At 37.4% G+C, this 12,499-nt stretch overlaps 1 pseudogene; it reads right to left on the bottom strand.

Annotated features, from left to right (window-relative positions):
• Positions 1–2,071: 2,071 nt before the first annotated feature.
• On the bottom strand, positions 2,072–10,952 carry LOC147339414 (uncharacterized; annotated as a pseudogene).
• Positions 10,953–12,499: the final 1,547 nt, after the last annotated feature.

Raw genomic sequence — 12,499 nt, 5'->3', positions numbered from 1 at the left:
TGTGTCTGCAATAGCTGCTCTTCCAGGCAATATCCTTCCCCTTTGGATTTGGAAACGGGATCAATTGTCTTGCAAAGTTCGAGTTCAAATCAAATCAAAAAGTCTTTTGTATTTTTGTAGACTTAGATCTGCCTAAGGCTATATCTGCCTTCAGTTGTATATGTGTCACTTGCGATTTCTCGACAGTTTGTACCGCATTCATTTAAAAATGATGGAAAAACTGCATATCACGCACATTATAATACATTGTCCACCATTCTAAAAACACAGTGCACACAGGGGAATTAACTTTCTACAAAGAAAAAGGGAGAATTAAGATGAAGGTAGGGGTGGTCTGTGACTTGCTTTAATTTTGAAGGATTTGTACTGATTTGTTCACACTGTACTTGTGGGTGCAGTTAAAAATTATTATTACAAATGAGAGACAGATTAAAAATACTTTCTATCTTATACACCTTATTACTATATTATCAGCTACCAGATATTGATTGATTGATTGAATCTTTATTTTGAACATGTTGAAAAAGTATAAAAAAAAAAAATAGAATTAAAAGAGACAAATGAACAAAGCAAACAAAAGGAAAACGAGCAACCACAACTCCAAATAACGTCCATGTTCAAAAAGGAGCAGGAAGAAGCATAAGCTTATTTAATCCCACCCCTTTTCCACTATCTAGTATCAATAGACTACAGAAATACCTCCTTGTAATTACATTATATGTTATGTGTAATTTTTTTTTTTTTTTTTTTTTTTAATATATACACATATATGTTTCTATCTATCCATACCTACGTATATACACACATACGCACATATACACATTCTCAATAACCCCATTAACACCTGAAGGATACACAACCTACAATTTTATATATATTTAATATATATATATATATATATATATACATATACACACATACATACACACACATACACATATATATATACATATATATATATATATATATATATATATATATATATATATACATATATATATATATATATATATATATATATACATATATATATATATACATATATATATATATATATATATATATATATATATATATATATATATATATATATACATACATATATACATATATATATATATATATATATATACATATACATATACACATATATATACATACATACATACATACATACATACATACATACATACATACATATACATACATATACACATACATATATACCCATACCAACAAACCTGTGCATGCGCACACACATGAAAATATTAGACAAGAACACCCTATCAAATCTCTACCTTTTCCCTGTACCCTGTAAAAACCATATCCTTAAACCGCTTTTTAAACTGCGCCATGCTTGGACATTGCTTCATATCTTTACTTAGTCTGTTCCACAGCTTCACTCCACACACAGAGATGCAAAAACTTTTTAATGTTGTACGGATACGAGGATGTTTTAAATTTAATTCCCCCCTCAAATTGTATCCCCGTTCCCTTTTAGAAAACATTTTTAGAATATTGTCAGGAAGCAGGTTATTTATTGCTTTATATATAATTTGTGCTGTGAGAAAATGAACCAGATCTGTGAATTTTAGAATTTTTGATTTTAAGAATAGTGGATTTGTATGATCTCTGTAACCAGTTTTATGGATTATCCTTATGGCCCTTTTTTGTAATATAAAGATTGATGATAGCGAACATTTGTAAGTATTGCCCCAAACCTCTGCACAGTAATTCAAATACGGTGCAATCAGGGAACAATAGAGAATGTGGAGTGATTTGTGGTCCAGAATGTGTTTTACTTTACTCAAGATTGAGACACTTCTTGAAATTTTGTTATGTATATGATTTATATGAGACTTCCAGTTTAATTTATCATCTATAATCACACCAAGAAACTTATGTTCAAGTACTCTTTCAATTTCCACACCATCTACATGAATCTGCACTTGTGCATTTCTAAGGGAATTCCCAAATAAGATAATTTTAGTTTTACTTAGATTTAGCGATAGTTTGTTCCTGTTAAACCATTTTTTAATTTTGCACATTTCTGAAGTAATTGTATCCAGCAGCTCCTTTAGATTCCCCCCAGAACAAAAAATATTTGTGTCATCTGCAAATAATACTAATTTTAATATATCAGATGCCTTACAAATATCATTTATATAAATAATAAATAATTTTGGACCCAGTACAGAGCCTTGTGGAACACCACAAGCAATGTCCAAGCATGATGAGGAATGGACACCCAGCTTCACAAATTGTTTCCGGTCACTTAAATAATTTTTCACCCATTGCAGTACAACCCCCCTAATCCCATACCGTTCCAGTTTATTAATTAATATGTCATGATTGATTGTGTCGAATGCTTTCTTGAGATCCAGAAATACTCCAGCTGCATACTGTTTCTGATCTATAGCATTCGTAATCTCCTCAATTGATTCGATTAATGCCAGAGATGTTGATCTTTTTGATCTGAATCCATATTGACTGTCAGAGAGTAATTTATATTTATCTAAGAATTTGTCTAATCGTTTATTAAACAGGTTTTCTAGGATTTTGGAGAATTGTGGTAGTAAAGAAACAGGCCTGTAATTTGTGAAGTGGCGTCTATCCCCGGTTTTATACAGCGGCACAACTTTAGCTATTTTCATTTTGTTTGGCACTTTTCCCGTCTGAAATGATAAGTTGCAAATATATGTTAGAGGTCCTACAATTCCTTCAATGACCTTCTTGACGATTTTCATGTCAATATCATTACAATCAGTGGATGTTTTATATTTACACATGTGTACAATGTCAATTATTTCTTTTTCCTCCACTGATGTGAGGAACATTGAGTTAGGGTTCCTATCAATCAGGTTTTCACTACATTCTACTGATGGCAGTGACTCAGGAATTTGTTCTGCCAGTTTTGGTCCAATATTTACAAAATAATGATTAAAGCTGTTGACCTTATCAGCAGTGTTTTCCATAATATTGCCATTATCGATAAAGTATTGTGGATAACTTTGTTGTCCAGAATTATTTTTAATGATACCGTTTAAAACATCCCATATTCCTTTCATATTATGTTTATTGTTGTTCAATATTTTACTATAATACTCCTTTCTACATACACGTATAATATTGGTCAACTTATTTTTGTATTTTTTATATTTATTTTCAGCTTCTTTTGTTCTTTGTTTTAGGTATTCCCTATAGAGTGTATTTTTCTTTTTACATGCATTTTGTAAACCCTTAGTGAGCCATGGTCTATCTGAATATTTGTGCTTTCTGTTGTATTTTATTGTTGGACAGTTTTTATCGTACAACTGCATGAATATTCTTAAAAATATGCCATATGCAATATCAATATCAGCTTCTTTGTACACCTTGTCCCAGTCCTGATTTAATAGATCGTTCTTAAATGCAGTCATAGTTTCTTCTGTCCTTACACGTCTGTATCTCAGTTGTTCTTCATGCTGATTTTTCTTATAATTAGTGTCATAAACTGCAAAAACTGGTAGGTGATCACTGATGTCATTAATTAATATTCCGCTCACAATGTTGTTTTCCATATTGTTAGTGAAAATATTGTCAAGTAAGGTGGCACAATGTGGTGTAATTCTGCTAGGCCTGGTTATTTTAGGATGTAAACTCAAACTGTACATAGTGTTTAGGAATTCGTCGGTCATTTTATGCTTTTTTGGATTCAACAGGTCAATATTAAAATCACCACAGATAAACATAACTTTTTGATTTGTTTTAGAGAATATTTCCTCTATGAAGTCATTAAATACTTGAATACTAGAGCCAGGTGTTCTATATATACAGCTAATTATTACATTTTTTTCTTTTTCCTTATAAATTTCAATTGTTATACATTCTAGTAAATTATCAATTACAGTTGTCATACTTTCTACCACCTTGTAGTTTAGGTTTTTATCCACATACACAGCTACTCCCCCTCCACTCTTGTTCCTTCTATTTTCAAAATTCACTTCATATCCCTCCAGTCCAAAGTCCATTCCTTTCTCCGCATTGATCCATGTTTCAGAAATGGCAATAATTCCAAATGGATTTGTCAACTCATTTAGATATTCCTTTATATTGTTGAAGTTGGCATACAGACTTCTGCTATTAAAATGGATTATTGATAATTTATTTTCCGTGTTGATGGTGTGCTTAAACTGTTCATCAGTGAAGTAGCAGCAGTTACAGCTGATGTTGTAGAAGAAATTATTTTCCGGGTCTATATCCTTTTCTAAGTCTAGAACATTATGGTCTGTGTATCGAAATGTTCTCAGTTCCAGATTATCATAAAGAGAATTCCAATGAGTCATGTTGATATTGTTGCCGGATGCAGATGAAGTTCTTTTGGACTGTGCCATGTGTTGTGTTGTGTGTCACGTCACATGTGTATTCATACCTCCAGAGTAAGTTGACCTCAGTATTTGTCCAGCTCTTCCATATTTCTGATGACCAACACTTTGGCTTGTTCCGGTGTTCCATTGAGTTTAATGAATACTTTGCAGTTGGTGGTCCATGTATTTTGAATTTTTCCCTGTTTCTTCAAGTAACGTGCTTTCCTGGCAATGTCCGCATTTCTTTTTATCAGATGTTCGTTCATGAAGACATCGGATCCTTTCAGTTTCCTTCCTTGTTTTAACAGTGCTGTTTTCTGTTTGCAAATCTCACAATGATGGCTGGTTTGTTACTGTCATTTTTTCGGGGTAGAGGGTGGCAAGCCTCAATGTTGTTATAATCCACTTCCACACCTTTGGACCGTAGAAAGGTAACCACTTGATGCTCCGTGGAGTTGACATCTTCCTCTCCTGGCCCTCCTACATTGTCAGTGGCGACCGCCCGGGCGTATGACCGGGGTTTGATGCGAAGCCCCGTGATGATAACATCGTTCATCCGGGTGTACTGCTCCAAATCCGCCACTCTGTTCTCCAGGTACGCCAGCCGCCGATCCTTCTCGGCGTTCTGGATGCGGAGAGCCTTAACTTCCTCGACCAGGTCCAGGATGGCTTTCTGCTGCAGTTTGACAGTAGAGATCTCCTCTGTCATAAACTCCAGCGACTTCTTAATATCGTCTCCTTCCTCGGCTGACAGAACTTTTTTCGGGCCCATGCTGAGAGACGCTGAGAGACGCTCTCGTAGCTTTGCCGTGACGCATGTTTTAGAACACTGACGAACCAAAGCACTACATGGCAACCTTCAGGGTCATACGTCACATGAAAACCAAAATAATTCCAAACGCCAGATCTGAATGAGGGTGGGGAGGTCCACTTCTGTCTCGCTAGCTTGCCCTGCGCCTCTCGCTAGCTTGCCCTGCGCAAGAAAAATCTATTACTTGATAACTTAGAGTACGGCTAACTCTTTTCTGTCAGCTCCAGCTGTGAGAAGAAGTGCTGTCACTTCAACAATTTTTCACCCCAAGAGAATCTCCGCAGCCAAAGAAGGAAGATGTACAGTGAATCATGTCCAACACATGAAATCTGTCTCGCTGTCCCTGAGGAGAGCTTAGACAAGATGAAGGGAAATATGTGAAGCAAACTGCACACTACTGTGGCAGTTTGAAAGACGGCGCACATCTGACAGCAGGTCAGAATAATTCATGTTTTATCATGGCGAGACAAAGGGAGAATAACAGATGAGACCATTGGCTACTCTCCACAAAGTTTTTACAATATTCTTGTTTCTCTCTGAGATTATCAAGACAAACAACTGTCTTAGTTCTCGACTGGAATTTCATGCCAAGTAATTTAAATTTGCAAGGACCCAGTGGGGCAAGTAAAATGTAGATTTTAAGAGCCAGAGCTACATTTTTTCTGTTCATTTAGCACTGAGTAAAAAAAGTCAAAGATTTTGTCGCTCTAATCAGAATGCAAAAGTTCAAGATAAAATATATATCTTTTAAGCTGGAGGCGGGCAGGGCTAAAACTGAATCAAGCTGTAAGTCAAGACAACTAGATGAGAGATAACTGAATTTTGGAGGTTATTTACGTCACAGCTTCATAATGTACATATTAACATTTAAGGGACATAAGCTATAGCTGATTTATTTGTGCAGCGATTTTGTTTGACAATATATTCTGTAACGTTAAGTTTACACATTTGGAAAGAGTGGCAGCACTCGGGCCCACACAAACAGTTCACAGGAACACAAATCATTCATTTTTACAGTCTGTTTTCACCATCATCTACTAGCAAGTTCTAACACTGAGATGATGGCAAGATGGATGGTGACAAATTCACCGTCTCGGGAATGTTGCTGATTTGTATATTGCCAGTGTTGTGATAAAATTATTGTAATTTCGAAGCTTATGTCTTCTATGTTGTGAGATGCGATCATTCATGTGCTATGTGCTGAGGTGGGGATTTTTTATGTTCTCAAACTGAGCTCCCTGTTGGAGCTCAGTCTGGGGGGAGTTGTTTTTTTCTCCTCGTATTTCCTCCTGTTGTGCATTTTCTATGGTTTCGGTTCGGGTCGCTGCTAGTGTGGTCAACCGGCTAGTGCTACCTAGCCTGTCCTGTCTCCCCAATGTGAGGTTTGTGTATTGTATGTATGGTCGGCAAGGTATCATCTATCTTAATTGCCCCTTGGGGATAAATAACGTTTTTTTTACTTGACTTTGAAAAGAATGGAGCGTGCATTTGTTCAGACGTGGGTTGTTTGCTGTGCTGTTGCTTAGTCTCACCTCCAGGAGTCAAGATATTTCTGCTGCCATTTTACGTGAAAGGCAGATAGGTGCGTGACAGACAGTCAAGGATTATGTGAAAAGTCTTTAACTCTACTGTTTTTGTTCATTCAAAACAGACTCATTTTGAGTAACAGCCTGTAATAAAAGAGGCAACCAGCTGGCAAAGAGAATGGAAAAGCCAGATATTTCCTGCAAAGGGGGGGGAGGGGGGGGGGAACACGACCAAAAATGAAAGCAACTGTAATATTGTAAATTCTGCTGCAGGTTAGAAACAATGTCAGTGCAAAAAAAAAAATCAAACAAACAAAAAAAATAAAGGATGCATCATTAGTTGTCAGCTGTATATGATGCATGTGGATTCAGGTGAGCTCAGACTGTTATGAAATATGTAAACCATGGAAATGACGACCATGTCGAGGAAGAACAAAGAAAAATGTCGGGACTCTGAACTAAACTAAACTTTAAAGGAGGAGGATGATAGAGGAGAAGCTAAGCCATGGCCTGCAGCCAACCTTACTGTCTTTAAAGATGAAGGTGATGTTGCCCTTCGGTCTGAGACCCAGATGAAAGAAGCATTCGGGCGCCGAGAAAGCTCAGTTGGGAAAAATATCCTCTTCACGTTAACTGTCACAGCTATCACAGCTGTCAGTTGTCATAATTATCACAGAGGCCTTGAACCAGTTGCCATAAGTTGATATGAGGTTTTCTATGTCAGACATATTCAATATGAGGCCTATGCTACGAGGGTTGAGTAGGTAGATATGTATTTTAAAAATTTAATTATTATTAAAATTATTTCTTTAAAAAACACTCAGAGCTGTAGTTTTATACCGTAGCCGACATCTTCCCCATGTGTTTAAAAATGTTTTATTATGTTATTTATATAATGGCAACAAAGTTGAGGGTAATATTAGTGGTTAAGCTAAGTTACAGCTAGCCATAGTCCTCCACGCCTTAGAGCACTTTTAGCTAGTTGCTAGTAAGAAAGCAGCTGTTGGGTCATACGTCTTTGCCATTATATATATTTTTTTCATTTATTCTTTAATAAAAATAAACCCCTTTGAGATAACAGAGTAAACATTATGGACAACAATAAATGATTAAGTAATCACGGTCAGATATTTTGCTAGCAACAACATTAGCAATCCATCTAGCCATTCTCTGGTAGGTTACCAAGGGGACACTCTAAGCAGCTCTGTGAGCAAATCTGTGAGAATGTTTTGCCCATTAAAACATTTTTTAGACTCACCTATTTTTAATGCAGCTACTCACACCGCCTAGGTGAAGTCGCTGACAAATGGCATTTCGAACCAAGCATGGATATTGAAGGAAAGATGACAAGCATTCTGCCACAGCTGTCACACTGTCTTCGTTGCTCAGCTGTAGGCAGAGACCAAGCTATCATCACCACCGATTATCGTTCACGTGGAATTTTGGTTTAAGACAAGTTGATGTTTACTCTGCACGTATTTGAGGCAATCAGAGCAGTACTTGAAGGAAATATCTCTTATCTCAAAATAGCAGCTGTGCTGGAAGTTGTCTAGACATTCCTGAGAAGATGACCTTGGACTTTTATGGACCTGTTATCAGAGCCTGTAATCAGGACTTTTAATTTGGGGTTTTGATTTTGCATCTTCTACTTAGGGCTTAGGGGTTAATTGGCATGGAAAGTTTAATGCTGAGAAAAGAAACTCACTTTTACAAACCTGAATACTGGGAATAAAAGCTAAACACACTGCCAGCATCAGGCTCTTGTTTTCATATAAAACAATGGCCAGTTGTACACTCCTAGCATCCAGTGATGCCTTAATGCACTGATTGTAACCTGGATGTATTGTTTTAGCATAACCATAGAAAAAATGCATAATTGTTGGCCCCATTTGCCAGAGCCACGGGAGTAACAAAACGTTTTTATAAAATATGCAGTCAAACCCCAGGTGCTACAGTTACATGGTGTGTGTATAAAATGGAACCACAACTGTATACAAAGCCAATGAGACACACCTGAAGATCCACTGAGCACTCAAACAGCCCAACTGGATGTCTAAAGATACTTAGACATGGAAAGAAATATAAGTGACAAAACGTGGACAGACAGCTATAAAGAGTGGAGATGAAGGTGGAGGCAGAGGACAAAGAGGCTGCTACTTGTAGCAGTACAGTATTAGTACAAGACACGAAGAAAGGGATCACAAGACAAACTAAAAGTTAAAGAAATTCCATTGTTTCTCATTTTGCAGTCTTATGTTCCTTGATGTTTGCCCGGGCTGTTGATATGGAGCTCAGTAGATGATAATCTAGTTTTCATCTGCAGAACTGAAAGTAATCAAAATGACCTAAGAACAAAGGAAAATGCTCAGAGAATGCATATAAATATATTCTCAATCTTCTTGTGTTCCTTGATCCTGACATTTCTATCACTTGGTAGCAAATGTTTTGTCCGTTTATGCCTAATCCTTGTTCCAGTAGCTCACTTATTGTCAGATTGGACCCCACCTGGAGTTTAGATGCCAGTGGTGGCAGAGATGAAGCAGGTGGAGACTTGGACAAGGACCTCGCTCTGGCCAGAATGAGATGGAGATGGAGAAGAGGTGGGTTTGGACGAATGACAGAAGAGCTAATATTTAAAGCACACAGGACAGAGGCTGACTGGCTCGCAGAGGGCTGGCAAGAAAGTGATAACGACAGAATAGAGTTTGACAGAGCATTGTCCTCAGACTTCTTAGGCTCATTTTTAAGGATAACATGGGTTAAACATGTCTATGGATCAAATCCTTATGAAATTATACAAAATTTTGAAATGTATGCCTTTTAGACAATCCTGTTAATAAACGCCAGCATCCCTCAACAAAACAACATGAAACAACACATGAGGGTCACTTCCTGTCTCAGTAATTTCACTCTGACTTAATAAGGAGACATACAAAAAAAGAAATGGCGTTCTTCTGTTAAGCCATAGTCTTTCTTTCACTTACTTCATAAAATGGTCAATTTATTCACTTTATTTGCCTGTTTTCTTGTTTAACATCCCAGCCATGCACAGAACCAGGTCCAAAAAGAAATTGTACTCCCACTCTGGTGTGGAAGCATTCAAACAGCCTGCACAGATCCCTGCTCCAAACACGATCCAGCTCCTTCAGGATGAACTAGAACGCCAACTGTGAGGCTGGCTTTAATGTGCAACATCACTGTCCACCCTAACTAATGCTTCTGGGACTGACTGGGAGTAAATCCCTACCGCCAAGATCAAAAATCCTTCAGAAAGCCTTTTCAGAGGAATGCAGGCTGTTGTGGCAGGATAGGGATGCTTCCTCGCTGTGTTTGAAAAGTACATCCACCACACAGGCACAGTCATTTTGTACTATTTAGCGTACTTAATATTGTCACTGGAAAAACAATGGCGAGTCATTCCACCAGTCATATGCCATTGTATATGCATTTGCACAATCGCAGTACAATAAATAAATAAATCATCAGAAAGAAGGCCGCACAATGCGCTATACAGCATCTGAGTGAATTGCGTGTATCGGCTTTCGCCATGTTTCCCTCCGTCAGAGCAGTTCAATTCTTCTGTAAAGGTCTGGCATCTCAAGCTGGAGAGCTCATTCTTATTGACAGTCAGGGCAGCTTCATTTGAGCACATCTCACTGCCAAGCTCAGCAGTTCAGCCCAGATGGCATCAAATATACTGCTTAAAGTCATCATTCACTTTAATGTTGTAGCTGCCTGGCTGGGGGAAGGCTCCTTCTCTCTGGCTTATTCTGGACACTAAAAAAGTTACCTGTGTTTCCCCACTGACTCACAACAAACTGCTCTGTATTCTCAATCAAGGCCGAAGGACAGGAACACTCACCTCCAAACCGAACAAAGAACAGTCGACTTTCTAGGAGGCAATTCTGCATGTTTGCCCGATATATGGTCAGCAGAAATAACCAGTTGCCCACTGAAAGCTGTCGTGCCCCCTTTGGAGATACACAATGGTTGTTGTTTTTTTTTAGAGAAAGGTCTTCCCAACTTTTTGTCTTGTTCAAATACAGTACTTAGTCCATCTTTATTCTCTAGTAGTTAAAGACTTCAGCTTGTATGAAAAAAGAAAAAAAATCCACAACCTTGGATCTAATTCTTAGAAAAACACTTTTCCATTCTTTCAAAATACTTCAGCTTGTTTTGACCTTGAACTTCATGGCAGCTCTTTTGTTCACGGAAAAATGTGGCGTGCACTTTCTTACAATGCCTTGTAAGACGCACTGCAGCCTCATGAAGGTGTGATATTAGCAGCGTGTGTGACTCAGAGAGATAATCCTCTCTCTGAAGTGATGATTCATCTGGATGTGGGGGGCTTAAAGAAAGAGGGGGAGAGAGAGAGAGAGTGCTGGAGTGTCCCCGCAGGGTTTAAAAAGAAGATGTAGGAAAAGAGACCAAACACACCTGCAGTTTGACTTCACTTCCTTCTAATCACTCAGCGTCTGCACCTGGAAACTCAGAATGAAAGAACGCAATTGAACCAAGAGATTGAAAACTAAAATGAAATCCTTTGTGTAATATGCATTTCACACTGGCAAATTTTAGGAATCTCAATATCCTTGCCTGTTTTTCACCTGGCCTCTTCGACAGCTCTGTGATCGCTACGTCATGAAAACTCGTAAGGCTGACCAGCTCTTGCCTATCCCAGACTGAGAGCTATCTTCCCAAACAAATCCATTTTTAAACAGAAGAAAAAAGATATATAATGTATTTAAATGGATATTGTGGCTGGTAATTTCAGCCTGCCTCTTTAAATTATCACTGCAGTGGGCAAATCTATTTTAATTCCCCGTGTCTATGACCTTCCCTCCATAAGATCTCCAATCCAATCTACTTAAAAGCTCTAAAGAAACAGACAATACAGTGGTCCAATGAAAATGCTAAGGTGGGTCACCTGCATTATCGGACTGTGATTATAATAATTTAGAGTATATATCATGTCTGAGGGTGGATTCCAAAAAGATTAATACCCTCTAATTACAAGTAGTGAAAGTAATGAAACCATCACCTGGCTTTATAGTTCATTCAGCTCCATAGAGTACTGCAGGCTCTTTCAGTTTATTGTTTATATTGTTATTTACTGCTTTGGTTTACCTAGTTCCAGTTCCAGCATAATTACCCACTCAAACCTAAGGCAAAACAGCAACATAAGCAACTAGCTAGTGAGTAAAGAGGAGCGTTAACTGAAATTAGAAGAAAACTGCTCTGAAAATAAGACAAAATGTTAAATACAACCATTTCATATTAATGATGATTTGGTTTAGTATTTGAGGGATGTGGTAGTGACGGGATGTCAAACTCAGTTTACATACAACGGGCTACATGCAACGCACTTTGGTCTATGAGCAGGCCGGATCAGTAAAAATCCAATTTCTGTCAATGTGAAGAAGTTTATCTGCACATTTAATCCCTGCAATAGATCAGTGGGAGAAACCAAGTGCAATTTCAACAGAATGTGGCGTCTCAGTTTTACTACATAAGAAAGAAACTGTGTTTTATTTAATGAGCATGACTCTTTGGGCTTAAATTATATTAAAAAAAACACCCCTGTGTTAAGATAAGATAAGATAAGATAACCTTTATTAGTCCCACACGTGGGAAATTTGTTTTGTCACAGCAGGAAGTGGACAGTGCAAAAGTTATGACGCAAAAATTAGAATACAATAAGAATAAATACAGTACACAACTGTACAGAATAGAATAAAATAATATACTATATACAGTAGAATAAAATAGAATAAAAATATACAATAAGATAAAAATAGAATACGAATGCTATATAC

The sequence above is a fragment of the Aulonocara sp. 'chitande type north' Nkhata Bay genome, linkage group LG1, assembly GCF_057382095.1.
Source record: "Aulonocara sp. 'chitande type north' Nkhata Bay isolate Kocher_YH1m ecotype deep benthic linkage group LG1, A_spYH_male_GT1.1, whole genome shotgun sequence".
Classification (NCBI taxonomy): Eukaryota; Metazoa; Chordata; class Actinopteri; order Cichliformes; family Cichlidae; genus Aulonocara; species Aulonocara sp. 'chitande type north' Nkhata Bay.
This window is presented reverse-complemented; position numbering and strand designations above follow the sequence as displayed.